At 32.1% G+C, this 11,389-nt stretch overlaps 1 long non-coding RNA gene across 1 annotated transcript; it reads left to right on the plus strand.

Annotated features, from left to right (window-relative positions):
• The first annotated feature begins 2,965 nt into the window (after positions 1–2,965).
• LOC143248217 (uncharacterized) lies at positions 2,966–7,984 on the plus strand. Its single transcript, XR_013026816.1, has 2 exons — positions 2,966–3,618; positions 7,349–7,984. It is a non-coding gene; the product is annotated as an uncharacterized LOC143248217 (long non-coding RNA).
• The last annotated feature ends 3,405 nt before the right edge of the window (positions 7,985–11,389 follow it).

The raw sequence follows: 11,389 nt of genomic DNA on the forward strand, positions 1-11,389 counted from the left end.
AGTGAACGCATGAAAGATTTCGTACAACCAGAATATAACCATTATCACTTCTGAAATATATAGGTCACCCACTAGGAATTATACATGAAAACGAAAAGCAAACACTTAATCCATTCCTTATTGACTATCCTTTATTCACAGGCTTAATACTAGCGACAATAATTTGCAATATGGTACCAATTTCAAAACAGTGAGTTTGTATCATTTTTAAAATTCAAGCTAATTTAACATTGTTTGTTACATTCGTTACGTGTTACAATTTAAAATCTAAAACTGAGTTAAATTATAATTTAAATTTAAAAGTTAATTAAATGTCGATATGTGTCAAATTTATGATAATTGCCAACAAGATTGATACACATAGTTTTCTTTCTTAAATGTATTCTATTATATAAACAATGGTTCAATTTATAATAACGATTTATATACAAAAGGTTTTACAAACTTACAAACAATATTAGGTATTTTATCTGATCCGGAATTTCATTGATATTCTTTCGAGGCTTAACGATCAGTAACGTGGAGCTAATTTGCTCTTTACTAATCACACGTGAGTTTTTCACAGCTCAAACTATATATTCTTAAAAATACAAATATCTTATGTTGATACACTGTCGTTGACGGTTTGTAATGTTCGAAATTTACAAATGTTACTTGTCAAATATATGAAGTTCCCGATTAATAAACGTTAATAAGTTATACCCACAGTTATATCTTCCGAGGTTTAAGGTATACCAGCTATAGCAAACCAGTAATTTATATTGTCTCTTAGTGCGTTGTGTTGGCTAATCGTATGTGCTTGAGGCGAATTTCTACAAATTTCAGCTGGCCTAACAATACTAACGATACTGTTGAATCTTACACTCAAGAATCGTCTACAAGCTTAGTGAATAGGCGAGAATTTCGCAATACACATTTACCAGTATAAGTGAAATGCATTTCTAAACATATATTTAACTAAAACAAATATCGACATTAAAATAAGTATATAATAGCAAATTAGTCACATATACAACTTAAGTTTGAGACTCACAATAATTATTACATAGATTGTTTTGTTTACAAATAGAAAAAAAACACTCCTTTTTATTAATATAATATACTATTACAGTAACAATTACATTTTTCTTTTTGACATAGTTTGGTAACTTATGTGATATTTAAAATGTTTTGAAATTTATGATTTAGTGCCAAGTACTACCCCTAAAATAGCTCATGAAAGTCTTCCAGTAACACAGTGGTAAGCTTCAAAGTTTATAAAACTAAAATTCTGTTTGTCTGTTTTCAACTTTGCGCACAGTTATACGAGTGTTTTCTGCACTATCCGTCCATAATTTAGCAGAGTGAGACTAGAAAAAAGGCAGTTAGTCATCACTACTCACAGTCAATTCTTGGGCTACTCATTTACCGACTTGTTTGACCACTTTGTTGGTTAATTGGTTAAAGAAAATTTAAGAAACTACAGTCGGTGAACAACACTTTTTATCAGAATGTGTAACTAAAATCACGAAAATTTTAGGTATTTACGAAATCCAGTGTTAAAATAAGGATTTGAGATAATATTTGAACAGATGTCATCGAATACGTTTTAAAAAACATACATCTTTACAGATTTTTCTGTTATATAATAAAATATATAACAAATTAGAAGCATTTTCATTCTCTTTTTATCTACCCCCCTGCATATAAATATGGATTTTTTTTTCCAACTGAATGCTTGGACCCATTCTTACAAACTTTTCTGTGTATTTGTTATTTTAAAAGGAAGTTTGGAATTTCGCACAAAGCTACTCGAGGGCTATCTGTGCTAGCCGTCCCTAATTTAGCAGTGTAAGACTAGAGGGAAGGCGGCTGGTCATCACCACCCACCGCCAACTCTTGGGCTACTCTTTTACCAACGAATAGTGGGATTGACCGTCACATTATAACGCCCCCACAGCTGGGAGGGCGAGCAGGTTTGGCGCGACGCGGGCGCAAACCCGCGACCCTCGGATTACGAGTCGCACGCCTTACGTGCTAGGCCATGCCAGGCCCTGTTGTTTTAAAAAGCGTTGAAATTTGTAAATCCGAAAATATCAAAATACTATACAATTACTATAGCATCTTTAAAATATTTCACGATTTTATTTTATATAAGTATCGAAAATAGCAATGAAAAACACGATAAGCTTTAACCAATAGTAGTTTTTTATATTTTACTCGAACCCATCTTTTTTTTCAATTTTACTTTATTTCAATTTTTTTTTTTTTACACAATATTCAAAGTATTCTTTCGTATGCAGTTAATTGTTATACACCACACATATGAATTAAGAAATTTCATATATCACAGCTGTTTTGTTGTTGTTTTTGGAATTTCGCACAAAAGCTACTGAGGGCTATCTGTGCTAGCCGTCCCTAATTTAGCAGTGTAAGACTAGAGGGAAGGCAGCTAGTCATCACCACCCACCGCCAACTCTTTGGCTACTCTTTTACCAACGAATAGTGGGATTGACCTATACATTATAACGCCCCCACGGCTGGGAGGGCGAGCATGTTTGTCGCGACTCGGGCGCGAACCCGCGACCCTCAGATTACGAAGCGCACGCCTTAACGCGCTAGATATATCACAGCTATTTTGATTTTGAGAGTAAGTAAATTTAAATATCCTGTTTCTTTTTTATTTTTTTCATAATGGGAAAACGTTTCTGTTTTTTGATGTTTTAAAACTTAACCTAGGGATTTACAATCCGTAATGAATCATTTTTGTTTTCTAATTTTGAGCGATTTTACTGCCGTCTGTCCGCTCTTTTTGAAAAAAATATTGCTTTTTTTGCCTTTTATTTTTGATAAAAGATAAATGCAATATTCAACAAAAATAAAGTGTATTCAGTAATAATAGTTAATATCCTATGATGAATAAAAAACAGTAATTGATTAGTATAAAAATTTAAGATATATTATGTCACGTGATTATTGTAAGTTTTGGAGACAGGGTGAGAGGATGAAGGCTTGTGTGGTGGAATGTAGCTAACAATTAATAATATTGTGGACAATTAAATTTATTTGTGGGTGTAGTACGTTTGTAGATGCCGTAGTGATGAATAACATCGTACATTTTTTAAGTAAAGTACTTCTTATGAAAATAACATTTGCATTTTATTAGTTTATATGATTATGAATGAAATTGCTCACGAAAGTATCTAGCTAAAGCCTAAGGCCTTAATTTTAAATTGAAGAATGATTAACTACTAGGCCTAAACAAGAAAGTGACTAACGTTAAGGATTTTGCTAATTTTTCGGGATTAAGTTGTAAAGAACCGTATATCGAAGTTTAAAAGTATATTTATGTAAGGAAGTTAACATTTAAGTTACTGTCGAAAGTAATAACCGTCTTAGAGTTAGACTAAATTCATTCAGAGTTGTGCAGCCCACCTTGCTTTGGTGACACTGTCATTGCCAGTGTCACTTAGCTGTAGTCTTGATCGTATTCATAATAACTACCGTGTTGGCAGTGTAAAAGACTGAAAGTGTACATACATATCTATTACTGAAAGATCACGTTTTACCACCACCATTTCTGTTAGCCTGCAGTTTTTACCAGGATTTATAACTTCAGAGAAGTGTAATTTATAAACGGTAAGTTAATTAATATTCTAATTTTCTTGTCTAGAATATTTTGTTTCATGCTTTACAGAAAACAGAAATGTGGACCAACTAACAATGCAATGAATATGCTAAAATTAAAAAACATTTAATAGAAAAAACTTAACATAGATTTTGGAGCTGGTTGTTATTGTATTCTTGCTGTGCCAGTTTCAGTATTTATTATTGAAATACAAAGGCCCCATACAGCCTGCTTTTTATTTAAACATTTTGAGATTAGTTTTAGTTTTCTGAAGTTTATGCTTAAGATTTCAACATTCATACACCTGATGAAACTATTTTTGTTAGAAAATGTGTTTGTCAGTGGTGTTGATTTATAACATTAACTTAGTAATGCTGTTTCTTCTATTTGTTATTCCAGACAGCTTCAGTTCTGGTTTATATTACCTCTAATCAGATATAGTTTGCCTATAATGAGGAAAATATAGTATTAAATGTTCTGCAATATTGTTCAGTATTTGATCACTTAAAATATTTAATGTGTGAAACAACTTGCATAATGATTGTATCATCTGGCAACAGTGTATAAAATAATAGTTTACTACGGAAATCAACTAGCAAGAGTAAAAATGAGAGATTTTTCATAGCATAAAACTACTTAAGCACATTGCTTTGAATAGAAAATAGAGTAGAATTTCAAAGTGTTTTTTGTTTTTTTTTATGGTAAAGCAAAGTATAATATTCTGAAAGTTAGTAGATTTTCATAAAATAGTTTATTCTCTCAGTAATAGAAACCATAGCAAAGTATCGAATGTGGCAATAAAGGTATGCAAATGTTTCCTTTGGTGTATACAAGGCTTGCAGTTTTATGAAGTTTACTGTTAAATTGATTGTGTGCGAGTTTTTATGGTACATTATGTAATGACATTAGAAACAATGAACTTAAGCTCTTCCAACATGTGACTGAAATTTAAATAATGTAGAAAAAATATTTTTTCCAAGACAACAGAAGATTTTTACTAGTTAAAAAATTCAAGTTTAATAGTTAATGTAGAAATGCTGCAATTACTTGATGCTGTGTACTGTACATGTTATGACTGTTTAAACAAATCTGAAATGGAAAAGGATGTAAGTTATGTACTTCTTTACATTACACCATTAATTTACAACAATTTAGCTTCTTTGCTAAGTTTGAATGATTGACTGTACCCAATATAATTGTACAACTTACCAATTAACCCAGGTTTTTCTCCAAATATCTTAAATAGATATAGTGATACCTAAGAGTTTTATGTTGTCAACATATTTAATGATTTATAAATTATGCCTAGTGCTGGGTTATTAACTTAATTAAGCAATATAATTGATTCTTAATTAATGCCATGCAAAATAATGTAGTAGAAATTGCATTTAAGTCGGTATCATTAAAATAAACTAATTGAAATTAAGTGTTTCTGATTTTTATTAATATAGCTACCCATGTAATTTAATTATTATTATAATTTGTCATTTTTATTTTGGCTATTATATGTAACATAATGTTTAAGGACAAAAGAGGGACCTATTGGACCACCTAGGTTGTTCTATTGTCTAAACTAAAACTTTAGTAGTAATAATAATAATAAAACCTTCAAAGCCACCCTTTATTGTTCATATTGTTATTAATCTTTCTCTTAAATTTACTGTCTCCACAACATCTAAAGGCTAACCATGCTTTTAGAAAAATTTCTCAGTTGAATGTGACTCCTACTCTGCCAAAATTTAAATTTTGTCCCCTAGTTCTACTATTCTCACTGTTAAATATGAAAAAAGATGCATCATCACTATTAGTGTTAAACATCTCAATCATATCTCTTTTCACATTCCTTTTTTCAAGAGAAAACAATTTCATAGATCTTAGTTTCTCTTTTTGTGACAATCTTTCCATCCCTGGCCCCATTTTTGTAGACCTCCTCTTAACTTTTTCTTAAAAATCAGTATCCTTAAATTAAGGAGCCCAAGACTGAACACAGTACTCAAAATGTGGCTTAATCAGTGACTGGTACAATGAATTTATGAACTTTTTAGAATTGTATTTAGTATTTCTGTAAGTACAACTTGAAATCCTATTTGTCTTACTATTAGGAAAATAGCACACTGCTTGGATGTCTTTAGGGACTGATCAGCTCTTGCACCAAGATCCGTTTATTTACTGACATTGTTAAGGTTATTCCATCCAAATTATGCTTGCATTTCAAATTATGACAAGATAATTAAAAATTGTTAATTTAAAAAGAGGAATTGCTAAGAAAGTGCAGAAACAAACTGTCAAAATGCAAAGAAAATACTTTCAAGCCTACAACTAGGGACTCTTTAAAAAAAAAACAAAAAAACAGAATAGGCTGGAAATTATTACTTTATCTTCTAAAGCTACAAATCCTTATTTTGGCTCTATAACTACATTATGGATAAGTTTTATAGAATCAAAATAGGGATTTGTAGTTTGCGAAAATATCTTAGATAAGGCTTTGACAAATCTTGGATGCCAGCTCTCCATGGTGTCTAGAAATTTCACCATGGGGTCTTGTATTTTTTCCCATTTTGTGTGTGTGTATGTGGAGGGGGGCTGTGCTAAACAAACTCAAATCCAGAACCAGTTCTGAACCTTTGAAATTCTGGAATTATTTTTTTCATTCTTTGAATCCTAAATTAAACTTTGTTTCTGGCACTTTAATGGAGAATTCTGCACAACACATTACTAATTTCATACAATTTTTTTCCTTCTTTCTCTCAATTCAACCAATCAGTGCACATATTTAGACTTGGGCAGGACCAAAGGAGTTAGTCCAGGCAATGCCATCAAGTGGTTATTGATATTGTGTGATCGTTAGCATGTACTTTTTGCTGTGAGAGTAAATAAATATACAAGCAATCAATTCCTAGTATACATTGTAGTGAAGATATGTTAGGCTCTCCTGGCTTCTAGATCTGAAAATATTTGTTGAGACCTGATTTTGATGCTAGTTTGTTTACTTTTTTGGTCTAGTTGTATGCTTGAAGATACAATCTTTGCATTTTGATTCAACTTACTTGTATATATTTTTTTACTATCCCTATTCACCTTGTTAAATTAACAAATTTTAATTATTTTAATCTTCTCTTAAACCTCATATGTGCATTCGTTTAAATGTTACATTTCACAACAGGTTACTGCTCCATTGGGGTTTTTCCACCCAACTATTATTTACTATTTATGGTTTTGTGCCTGAGATTTCATGGATACATGTTTTTAACAAGTGTTGTATAAAAAGAAAGTCACTGACACTAATATTGCATATATTATGTATTTATAGCCATATAATCAACTGTCAATAAAAAATATTTTTAAAATAGGCTAAATACATTTGCAGAAATTCATATATATGTCTAGGTTTGGGTAAAAAACACCTATTTGATTTTGCTGTGGACTTGTGAAACAAAAATACAAATAATAATGAAGTAATATTAAAATATGAATTCACAATTTCAATAAAGTCCAAAAATTAGTAGAATAAACCACCACTCATAAGAATAGAGAAATCTGCTATAGTAATTGTCTACTATTAGAAAACTCACTGAAATAATTGCAGAAAACCATGTAGAGACAAATTACAACAGCCAACTTAAAAAGTAATGAATCTTCAATATAGCAGATTCAATTTAATATGCTTTAAGTTGAATGGTTTTGAAGAGAAACATGGACAGCAGTGATGGAAAAAAGTGATAAAATTTCTTCTCTTTCAAGATTCAACATAAAAGTAGTCCTATAGCCTGTGCAGGAGTTTGAATGGTTTTGAAGAGAAACATGGACAGCAGTGATGGAAAAAAGTGATAAAATTTCTTCTCCTTCAAGATTCAACATAAAAGTAGTTCTATAGCCTGTGCAGGAGTTTTTTTAGTATGTTAGCTCAGATTTGTGCCCCCTAGCGGCTCAGTGATGTGCTTGCAGACTTACAACGCTAAAAACCGGGTTTCGATACTTGTGGTGGGCAGAGCATAGATAGCCCATTGTGTAGCTTTGTGCTTAATTCAAAACAAAAACAGCTCAGATTTGAATAAAATATCCATATTTGCTTTTTCTACAGGCTTGTGAAAGAGGAAAGATAGTAATATGAAGAACAAATGAATGAATTTTGTCTAACAGTTGGAAACTCAACTTTTTTGCTATTATCAATATTTTGTTAGCTTCAACCATTTAAATAGAAAGTCGTAGGTGTTATTTCAAGAGTTAGTGTGCTTTTTAAGATGTTTTTTCTTTATGTTCCAGTATGATTTTTGCAAAATTCATTGGTGATCCCTATTATAAACCATTTTCATGGTGTATGATAACCAAAATGTATTATCTTGTGTTTATTGTAATTAAAATGTCATTTCTTTTCCCAACTCACTCAGTACACCAAGTAACGTTTTTCTATAAAGAGTAATCACATCCAAAAGTTCTTTCAGTTAGAGTAATTTTTAATTCTTTACAAAGAGAAGCACCAACAATTTGTGGCAAAAAGTAAATTAACTAGTTATGAATTAATTTAGTTGTCAAAAGGTGAAATTGGCACATAATTAATTAAGAAAAATTAAAGCACTAGATGATATAGTGATAATAAATACTTTTTTTTTTTTTCACAAAACTGAATCATTCAAAAGTGCATCAAAAAAAGCACTTATTAGTATGAACTATGCAGAACTTCAGAACTACACGAATGCATCCATTAATTACTGTACTACTGCTAATACAGCAAGAAGTACATTGACTTTACTGTAGCAATAAAACAATTTAATATTTTTAAAGGCTTTAAATGGATGATTTCTTATTAGGAATTATGCTGATATGTACCATATCTGAAGCATTGTAAAGCACCTTCCTCCTCACAGCCGGTAGCATCCAGAACCTTAATATCAGTATATTTAAGTGAATTATTGTCAATTCCTTCATCTATGTCATTGATCTTAGTTGAAAAAGTCCTAATATGGAAACCTGAGGTAGTAGTGGTATTAGTTCTTTCAGCATGAGCTTGGTCTCTGGGACCAACCTCAAAACCTTTTAGTGCTTGTTTTAGTTTTCATTCTATAACTTTTATATTAGTAAGTATACGTTCACAAAATGTGGTAAATTATCAGTAAACATTACAAGGCTTTCAAGTGCAAAATATTTTTTAATTAAGTCATAATGACTGTTAAGCATTGTTTTTTCATGCCATTTTTTTTCTTTTCATGTGTTGACTATGCAACAGGCAAATAATTTTTATTTTAAGATCAAAAATACTTTTATGCATCAGAAACTTTACAAATTTCTTGTGCAAAATTTTTATAATATCCAGATTATTATCAGATATTTCTAAGAAAAATTATATATTTTCAATAATATATTTCTGTATAGGTTGTAGCGAGTTGATTAATCTTGTAATCACCCTAAAAGTTAGGAAATAAATATATGTTATGCCATTTTCTTTGTTCTGAATAGGGTTCCCAACCGTCGGTCATGACCCCAGGGTCGCAAAGCCTTGGCAGGGGATTAGCGTAACCTTGTTAGAAGTAGCTTTGGATAACATTAATTTTATTTCATCAATTACATTTTCATGCTCTTACATTTTTTTTTGTTTCGGTGCAAAGCAAAACATGTGCTACGTTAGTTCAATGTCATTGGGTGATATTATGGGTGTATGTATGCGTGCCTGTGAGTGAATGTGCCTGTGCGAATGTGTATGTCTGCAACTGTATGTTTGTGTGTACCAGTGAGTGCATGTATGTATGCTTGTGTGTCTGTTTAACTGTGATTAAGTGTGTGTGTGTGTGCTCGCTGTCAACACGTGAGTCACACGTTCGTTGCTGATTGGTGGATGATGAATCGCGTGACTGGCCACGCTCCCTTCCCTCCCAATACTTACCCCATCATTACTGTACCTGCACCCCCAACAAGTCGTCAGTGTAAGATTTACAGTTGCCAAAACGTTCATTATTCAACATTTTTATTTTATTTTAACAAGGAGATAAGTAAGCAGTAGAGGTGAGTTGTGTCCATGCCTAAATGGCACAGATACTCAGAATGCTACCTCAACATTGGCTTCACCACTGTGCTCGCCAGAGACGGCATCGAGAAACCACAGTGTGTTTTGTGCCATGCTGTCTTGAGTGCAGAGTCAATGAAATCATCAAAACTCAAGCGTCATCTTGAGACGAAACATCCAGAACACCCAAAGAAGGGTTTGGATTTCTTCAAACGGCATGAACAGTGTCTTAAAGCCAAAGAATCGATAGAAGTGGGTCATTTCAGCAGCAGAGTGCAGCCATAGTGGAAGCTTCATATGAGATTGCATTCGAACTTGCTAAACAAAAAAAGCCTCATACGATTGGAGAAACACTTCTTAAACCCTGCATGATGAAAGCAGTAAATCTTATTCTTGGAGAAGCCAGTGCAAAGAAGATGCAGCAAGTATCCCTGTCAAATAATACTATATAGAGGCGCATTTCTAAAATGTCTATGGATGTGAAAAAACAGGTTTTGACTGAAATCAAGGATTCCCCTTTGTTCTCCTTTCAGCTCGACGAGTCAACAGATGTACGTTCATGTTCTCAGTTGCTTGTCTTCATGAGATACATTAATTCAGGTGACATCAAAGACGAATTCTTATTCTGCAGTGCACTTGAAACCACAACAAAAGCCGATGATGTCATGGAAAAGTTTCAACTTTTTTTCAAGAGGCAAGATCTTCAATGGGAAAACGTGTGGGGTTTGTAAGGATGGGGCAACAGCTATGCTGGGATCGAAATCAGGATTCCAGTCGAGAGTGAAGAAGCTAGCACCTCAAGCAAGAAATATATGTTCTTTTTGTGAATTCAGGTTGGACCAATGTGATTTAATTTGCTAATAAATAATTACAGAATTTTTTAAATATTTTTTTAGATGTTTCTTTCCCTCTCCTTCACAGAAAATAAAAGAAAAATTAAGCTGCTGATAGGAAGCCCTAAGTAGGGGTTCACATGGATTTCAAACTTTTAGGTAAGGGGTCGCGAGTGCCAAAAGGTTGGGAATCCCTGTTCTAGAAAGACTACAGATCATAACATGAAAACATAAATGTCTAGACTAAATAGTTTCAATCTCATAACATTATATATTTATGTATATTATTTTCATTGTATTGAACTTTCAGCTAAATACAACATTAACATGGATGCAGCACGTGCTCTCGTGTTACTGTATCCAATAATATAAAAGTGATGTTTATGAAGTGACCTGTCTTGGCTGTGTTTTAATGGGCTAGTATTTTGTAAACAAAAGTCACATTACACAGGTTTATAAATTATTACTATTTATAAAAAAGTTATTAAACTTGTTTTACTTAAAATAAGAACTGTAAATAAAGAATTATAGCAAACAGTTATATCTTGTAATTGACCTTTGTACTCTTGCTGCTTGTTGTACCTTGATGTACCTGAAGACATTTTGCTTGTGGAAGATGTGAAATGAAACATTTCTTTAGGTTTTGTATATCTATTTGAAATAACCCAAAATCATAAAATACTATATTGAACCATAGATTCCATTATTATTTATCAAGTTTAATAACTAAGCTGTAATTAGGTCTTAAAACAATATGAAATATCAAACAAAGTAAAGACTCAACTACAGCATGAGCATTTGTATTGAAAGAAACACATTACACCACTATATTTCAAAATTGCTCAGAAAGCCACTAGGGGACTTTCTGAGCTTTTGGATTGGTTATTCACATATCATATGTAGAAGTAAGTGAATATGAGGGACTGTTTGCAAAAAATGGAAAGAGGTGAT

Source organism: Tachypleus tridentatus, chromosome 4 (assembly GCF_004210375.1).
Source record: "Tachypleus tridentatus isolate NWPU-2018 chromosome 4, ASM421037v1, whole genome shotgun sequence".
NCBI lineage: Eukaryota > Metazoa > Arthropoda > Merostomata > Xiphosura > Limulidae > Tachypleus > Tachypleus tridentatus.